The sequence below is a fragment of the Cebus imitator genome, unplaced genomic scaffold (assembly GCF_001604975.1).
Source record: "Cebus imitator isolate Cc_AM_T3 unplaced genomic scaffold, Cebus_imitator-1.0 Scaffold228, whole genome shotgun sequence".
NCBI classification, from domain to species: Eukaryota; Metazoa; Chordata; class Mammalia; order Primates; family Cebidae; genus Cebus; species Cebus imitator.
Genome location: NW_016107543.1, coordinates 3,723,486 through 3,729,263, shown reverse-complemented (window position 1 = coordinate 3,729,263; position 5,778 = coordinate 3,723,486). Strand labels below are relative to the sequence as shown.

Below are 5,778 nucleotides of genomic sequence, written 5' to 3'. Positions count from 1 at the left end.
CCACCATGCCCAGCTAATTTTTTTCTGTATTTTTAGTAGAGACGGGGTTTCACCATGTTGACCAGGATGGTCTCGATCTCTTGACCTCGTGATCCACCCGTCTCGGCCTCCCAAAGTGCTGGGATTACAGGCTTGAGCCACCGCGCCCGGCCCTAAGTCATTCTTTAAGACATCATTCAAAACACATCTCATTAAGTCCTCCAGAAACTGATTTCTCTTTCTTGGTGCTTCATATACTTTAGATAAATCTGTATTTTCAAACTCTTCATCCCATTTTGTAATTATCTGTGCCTTGTCTGCTACCCTTTGACCCAAAAGATATGACTTCCTTGAAGTTAAGGACCACATCTTACCTATCCTTGCATCCTCAGAACCCCAGTAAAATATATGACATATAATACATATTCAGCGAATTGTCCCCCCCAAAAAAATGGGACAATCAGAGCCAAGATACTGCCCCTTCCCTCCAGGAGGTGAGGAAAAGAGGCCTAGAGACAAGGTGCCTTTCTTGCTACAGTTAATTTTACAATCAAGTTGTATTAATTGGAAAAATACAGAAAAATCTTTTCTTCCAAACCTGTACCACCACAGTGCCTGAGATTCCACTTGGATTGTTATCTAAGTATTCCACTTAGATGTTTTACCTTTCCTACAAACACTTCTCCTCCTTTGCATTTACACATCAGTCAACAGCATTCCCCAAAGTTCAAAACTAGAAACCTCCTGTCATCTCAGAGGCCCTCCATCATCAACCTGCAAACAGCCACGTCAACTGCCACCATGTCTACAACTATCTTCCCGTTCTTACCACTGCACTGACGCTCTTGTTTTTTTAAATGTAAATAGCTTCAGTGAATGCCTCTCCAACCCTACCCACCTTTGGCAGTCAGTCAGTAAGTCACACCTTAGACTGAATTAGATTCACCAGATGGTTATCTTCTTAATACCTATTCCCACAGCAGGCTGAGAAGCCTCAGTAGGGAAAGTGGAGAAAACAGAGAAATGGAGCAAGTCAAAGGAGGACAAACGAAACTGGCATGTGGCTTTGGGGTACCAGGCAGCAACTTCAGAACACAGGATAGCTGGCAGCGGGTGGGAGGGTGGTGTGGCAGAGAGGGCAAGGGCAGCAAAACAAAGATCCAGATGCAAGGACGGAAACCTCAGCAGGTACTGGTTCTTCTACTCCTACCCAGAGACGGGGGAAACACCCTCTCTCACACTGAGCAAAAGCAGCCCCACCTTGGCACACAGGCTTGGCTCTTCAGGGGAAGAGCTCATCATCATTGTTACTTAACTCTGTTAACCCCTGTAACTTAACTACTCTTCCCACCCACTGCCCCCATAACCTTTCCTTTTATCTAATGAGGAGACAAGGAGAAGAGAGGTGAGCTGGTTTCTGTAATTCCAATAGATAAGGCTGCCACAGAGAACTAGATATCCTCTTAGCTTATTACCTGATCCCACCTGAGATATTCTCTTTCTTCCTACCTTACCTGCAGCAGTGAACAGGTTTTCTGACAGGATTGGAAGAAAGTCAAAGTTTCTAAACAGCTAACAATATACATCTTGGAGTGTTGTCTGCCCTGTGAAGCCTGCGCCAACACGTTAAAGAAATGGATGCAAAAGGCTGACCATGAGAATGTACAACCATCATTTCCAATTCCATATCTGCACTTGTAAGCCACTCTTTCTCCCAGCTTTCCTATTCTGCCACTTTCTTGGTCTTGACCACCTCAATAACCAATCAATAATCAAATAATAATTATCACTCTTTCAATTGGCTTCTTTTTTCTGTGTCCATGATGGCATATCTAGACACTAACATTCTCCTAACCTGGTTCCCTTGCTCCCAGTCTCTCCCAAACCAATCAGAATACTTCCAACAGGCTAATCTTCCTGAAGCAATGCTTTTCCCGAGTCTCTCCCCCACTCAAAAGCAACCTGAAGATTGCAATATGGAGTTACTTATCAGTGCTTCTCAATACGTTTTTTCCTAAAGCGGCTCAAGGACACAAAATATTCCCAACAGTAACAATTTTTTGCAGTGGTGCTTGGCAAAGGAGGGAATGAATTCTGAATCTCTGGGTGGGAGTGTTATGTTGCACATGATTTGTGAAGCTTCCTGAAGGTAAATGTGATAATTAGAATAATAAAGGCACGTACAGAGTAATGTGGTTACAGAAAGAAGGTGATGTCCTTTTCCAGCCACTTTTCCTTTTCCTATGATAGAAATCTCCATATCCTTTCCCAGAAGGGATAAAGAGAGGAGGGACCTTCAGGAGCGAATCTCTTCTGAGGGCATCAACACGTCTGACATCAATTAGGCCAAAAGGCAACTGCCATGCCGACTTGAGGGTCATAGTCTACTGGCCTCACTCTACTTCTGACACAGCCTAAACACCAACACAATCACAAGGACTACATCAGACAGAAACAATTCCACTCCTTGGTTAAGAAGTGGTCTTAGACAAGTCACATCCACCGTTTTTAAATTTCACTTACTCTTCTTTAGAATGAGGCATTGGAAATTATCTCCATGATCCTTTCCAGCTCTAAAATGTGAAGATTCTATAGACCCATCTTTTTTTTTTTGAGATAGAGTTTTGCTCTGTCACCCAGGCTGGAGTGCAATGGTGCAATCTCGGCTCACTGCAACCTCCGTCTCCCAGGTTCAAGCAATTCTCTTGCCTCAGCTACCCAAGTAGCTGGGATTACAGGCGTCCGCCACCACATACAGCTAATTTTTTGTATTTTTAGTAGAGATGGGGTTTCACCATGTTGGCCAAGCTGGTCTTGAACTCCTGACCTCAGGTGATACACCTGCCTCAGCCTCCCACAGTGCTGGGATTATAGGTGTGAGCCACTGCGCCCGGCCTAGACCCACATTTTAAACCATTAAAGATTTGGTATCAGCAAAAGATGCAATATGTAGGGCATAAAATTAACATTACTTGATGATGAAAGAAAAAGTTGTCCCAGAAATCAGTTCTTTTCATCTAAACTAATAAGATACACATATATCTGTGTTAAACCATTTGCCCAAGGTCATGAACATGTTAGCATCTCAACTAAGTAATAAAAACCATATGAAGTAGAAAGTAGCTGCTGTCCCTTCAGGAGAGGCCCCTGAAAGGGGGTGTGCAGTCCTAGTGTGTGCAGTAGGAGGAGGAGATAGCAGCCCCTCCCACCACTTAGACTTAGCCAATCGGGACACTGAAATTTGAACAAGAGACCAATGTGTGGGAACACACACTGGAGATCATATCAATTGTGTGACTTTTGCTGTGGTTTGTGTAAACTAGCCCTCCAAAGCACCTCAGCTTCTCCTTGTCCTCCAATTCTTATATCCTACCTTCCATTGATTCTAGAAGCCAATGATATCCTTCTAGTAAATTCTCTTCTTGTTTAGTGCAAACAGTCTGTTTCTAACCAATGTAATTAAACTATGAAGCCACCTGGGCCTTCCTGGAACAGTTTCTCAACTCCATCCTTCATGTGTCCCCACCCGGTATGCACACCTCTACCTTTCCACATTGGTCGGCACCTGCTCTGTACCTGGCACTATGCCAAGTCTTAAGAAAGAAATGTGAATAATGTGTGGTCTGGATCCTACACTTTGATAAGAAAGTATTAACCCTTATTTCATGGTGTTGCAATTATTCATTTTCCTATTAACCTCCTTGAGAGTAAAGACTCTATACAAGACCTATCATGTAGTAGGGTCCATGCAGGAAAGAACTGGCACACTCAAATTAGGATGAGTCAAGGCAAATTTAAGAAAAGAACTATTGATAAAGGTGTGGGTTTGGTGTAGGAAAACCATCAGGGGTAGCTAGTGTCACCCCCATGCCTAAAGAAGAAAAAAAGGTAACTAGAAAGGTAAAGTCACAGAAAGGGCCATCTCAACAAAAGCTGTGGTGTTCAATAAAAGGATCCAACCAAGCTGCAGAGGTGGCGAGGGGAATAAATTCCCCAAACTCATTCTCCTCCCTCCCTCCACTGGGGTCCCCACTGGGCAAACATAATGAAAGCCAGAGGGCAAGGTTATCTTCCTGGTGCAGAGAGCAGAATGGAGAAAGGTGGAAAGAGGATATGGAAGGGCAAACAGCTTTATAGGGTCAGCACTCAATACATGATGTTGAATTAGATTATTGCTACTACATGTTTGCAATATCTAGTTTCTCTTTTCTCATTTTATTAGTTCTCAAGTACCTGTATTCATGTTCTTGTTGGCAGATTTTCCTGATACATGCCAAGTTTAATTCTCTTCTTCCTCTCTGCTATAGAAATACACACACCAATACTAAAAAGAAAACTGCCCTGAATCTAACTTCCCAATAATCAGTGTCTCCTCTTGAAACCCTGATGAAAGCTGAGACTCCACTATCTTTCCATGCTCTTCTCCCCTCATTCTCTGAGGGATTCTTTAATCATGTGTAACTGTCCTCCTCTCCATCCTGTGCACCTAAGTGTAACAAAATCATGGGTCTTTAGGGCCATAGGAGGCTGACACAGAGAAGACAGAACAATCTCTTTCCTGTGGGGACAGGGTGCAGTGGAGGAGATGGAGATCATGGCAAAGGGAATGAGCTGGCACAGAGCTTCCACTTGCAGACATTTTGGATTCTTAGGAGAGACTGGGAAATAAGAAAGGAATAAGTCACAGAAGGAAGTCTGAAGAAGAGGTAACTTTCAGAAATTCAGAAGGAACTCCACAAACAGAGCTCAGACGTGGGCAAAGGAGCTGGAAGACATCTGTGTACAGAGTAAGGAGGGGTAAAAGAGAGAAACGTGCACCTTCTCTTCAGTCTACTCCCCCACGTGTATTCTAAAAAGACAAAATCATGCTTTTGTTTAAGGCCGGTCTTTTAAGTGGGCAAAGTGCAATTTCAGCAGATTTCTGCCCAAAAATAAAGTCTCTCCTCCTCACCAAGAACTGAAATTTCTATCACAAGAAACAATCTTTCATTTCATAATTAAAGGAAAAGCTCAGAATTCAAATGTCCAGGTTCCTGAATGACATACAGCAAATACTACTATGTTTCTACAGTGTAAATGAACAATATCATGTCTTTCCCTAGGCAGAAAAAATGAGTTAAAGCACAAGAAAGCCCATGGCTTCAGATGAAGTGCAGACTGAGATTTCAACCTAGAAAAGAAAAAGGGAAGAAGGTATAGACACAAATGGAAAACTCTGCCAACTTCTTAATTTTGTACCAAGGCAACTCTGTCCAGTTTACGGTACGCACAGATATCTAGAATCAGTGCTCAGACACTGAGTTTTGGAGGGACCTTGATCAAGACACATGTATGACAACTGAATAAAACCAGGGCTCATAATAGTCCCATAAGACTTCCTGGTACATACTGGGTATTCAATAAATATTTCTTGAATGACTGTGTGATATAATTAGGGCTATGAGTTTTAGAGACTGCTTTGGGCTAGAGTGGGGACCAGGAAGAGAAGAAAGGAGGGAACAAGCATTCACTGAGAGCCTAGTTTGTGCCAGATGCTATTACTTGTTTCTCACTAATACTCCAAATTCTTTTGTAGTTTGTACAGATGAAAAAACTGAGATTCAGAGAAGATAAGTAACTTTGTCCAAGCTGAGAAACAATAAGCTAGGACTCAAAGATCTATTTAACTCTACAGCAGTATGCACTACTCAGACTCCTTGGAAAGGGCCCTGAGGTAAGCTTGGAAGGTTTCATGGAAAAATAGATGCAAACTGAGCAAGAGCATGAGAATGTTTAGACTATAGGGTCAGAATGAAAGAA

At 42.6% G+C, this 5,778-nt stretch overlaps 1 long non-coding RNA gene across 1 annotated transcript in view; it reads right to left on the bottom strand.

Annotated features, from left to right (window-relative positions):
* LOC108281536 overlaps positions 1 to 1,516 on the bottom strand; it is a 7,183-nt gene extending 5,667 nt beyond the window's left edge. The window contains exon 1 of the long non-coding RNA XR_005195259.1: positions 1,494 to 1,516. This is a non-coding gene — a long non-coding RNA (uncharacterized LOC108281536). The remainder of the gene's footprint in view (positions 1 to 1,493) is intronic.
* Positions 1,517 to 5,778: the final 4,262 nt, after the last annotated feature.